Genomic DNA, 2459 nt, shown 5'->3' on the forward strand with positions numbered 1-2459 from the left:
ATTTTTCTACTGGTAGACCATTAAAACTTATTCATTTAGATCTTTTTGGTCCTACTTGAACTCAAAGTATAGAAGTTAAGCAATATGCCTTTGTCACAGTTGATAATTACTCTAGGTTTACTTGGGTACTATTTTTTGCCTCCAAAGATGAAGCTTGTAACATGTTAATAAATTTATGCAAGAAACTTCAAAATTAAAAAGGATATAGTGTTTTAAATATAAGGAGTGATCTAGGAAGAGAATTCAACAACAAAGAAATTGAAAAATTTTGCAATGAATATGGAATTAATCATAATTTTTCAACACCTAAAACTCCACAACAAAATGGAGTTGTTGAAAGAAAGAATAGAACTCTTCAAGAAATGGCAAGAACAATGCAAAATGAACATAATCTACCAAAATACTTTTGGGCTGAAGCAGTAAATACCGCATGCTATGTGATAAATAGAGTTTCAATAAGATCAAGTTTAAATAAAACTCCCTATGAACTTTGAAAAGGTAGAAGACCTAACATTTCTTATTTTCATGTTTTTGGATGCAAATGTTTTGTATTAAATGATAAAGATGATTTAGGTAAATTTGATGCAAAAGTTGGTGAAGGTATATTCTTAGGGTATGCATTAAAGAGCAAAGCTTTTAGAATATACAATAAAAGAACTCTTACAATTTTGGAATCAATTCATGTAACATTTGATGAAGAAAATTCATTCAATAAAACAATAAAATGTGAAGAAGTTCAAACTACTCAAAAACTAGAAGACTTAAACATAGTAGAAGCAAAAGAAGAAGAAAATGAAGCAAAATCAAATAATGATGTTGTAGAAAATATTGAATTACCCAAAGAATGGAAATATGTAAGAAATCATCCAAAAGATCAAATAATAGGAGAACCATCACGAGGTATAACTACAAGATCTTCTTTGAAAAATCTACGTAATCATTATGCTTTCTTATCTCAAGATGAACCAAAGAATGTTGAAGAAGCTCTAAGTGACGACTCATGGATAAAAGCCATGCAAGAAGAATTAAATCAATTTGAAAGAAATAAAGCATGGAATATAGTTCCCAAACCGAATAACCGTTCAATCATTGGAACTAAGTGGGTATTTAGAAATAAAAAAGATGAAAATGGAATTGTTATAAGAAATAAAGCTAGACTTGTAGCCCAAGGATACAACCAAGAAGAAGGAATAGATTATGATGAGACATTTGCTCCCGTAACTAGAATGGAAGTAATAAGAATGCCTTTAGCTTTTGCATCTCATAAGGAATTCAAATTGTATCAAATGGATATAAAAAGTGCCTTTTTGAATGGTTTTATAAATGAAGAGGTATATGTAGCACAACTATAACGACCTGTTTAACTTACCACATAATTAATCACATTAAACACCTTGATACCACTGGCTAATCATATAATAAAGTCAACCCGAACCCGTGGGTAACGGGGACACACCTGTCATATACAACGGAAACCTAAGCAACAGTAAATATAAATTTCATTCACCAAACCTTAAGATACATTATACCAGAGTTACCTACATTCGAACACATACTGTTTAAATATACAATCCTCAAAGTCACCAAAAGATGAAACTAGGATCTAACACAAAAACCTATTGACCCTAGTTCAAAAACTCACCCTCATAGAGAGGTAATACAATCGCCTCAATAGCGCAGGGCTTGGTCCACTTGTCCTTCTGGGTTCCCTGAAATGGTTTAAGCTGGCGTGAGACACCTCTCAGTAAGGGAAATAAACTAAATACAGTTGTATGATAACATGAATATTTGCATGCTATAATAAATACATAGTACGTATCACATGCTAGAAAAACTGATAATATCATAACTGAATAAACATATCATTTTGTAAATATACTAAATCATACTGCATGTCACTGTTCACGAAATCATCTGATATAACTAGTAATTCTAAAATTTACCCAGGATGAATAGCTAGCTGATGTCATGTATTACCCCCTATGACGGGTTGTGCAGCCTGAAGGCGGGACCCGACAATGGCTGGCCAACCACTACCGAGTCAAAAATATTTGTAAGTACGATGGGTCCGCCACACCCTGGTCCGGACTGCCATGTGGACGTCTATAACTCTACACTGAAAGTTACATCGACTATCCATCTCCCACCCCCTCTACTAGCAGGGGCAATTAGCAGAAGTCTGAACTAAACTGAACTGTATAGCTATGGTATCGTGCTCCTGATAACTAATCTGAACTATCATCCGAGTTCTGATAACATATAGTACATGATAATATATTGTTTGAACATAATTAGATTGATAGCTTTTTCTGAATTCTGTAATAACACAAATAATTACGGCCTAGCGCCGAATACATTCAAAACTGCGGCCTTGCGCCGAACATAACATACATACTGATCTGAATAAATGTATTGTTTATCATATATTCTGAAATCATGGTTTACTATATTATCATGTT

Source organism: Malania oleifera, chromosome 1 (assembly GCF_029873635.1).
Source record: "Malania oleifera isolate guangnan ecotype guangnan chromosome 1, ASM2987363v1, whole genome shotgun sequence".
NCBI classification, from domain to species: Eukaryota; Viridiplantae; Streptophyta; class Magnoliopsida; order Santalales; family Ximeniaceae; genus Malania; species Malania oleifera.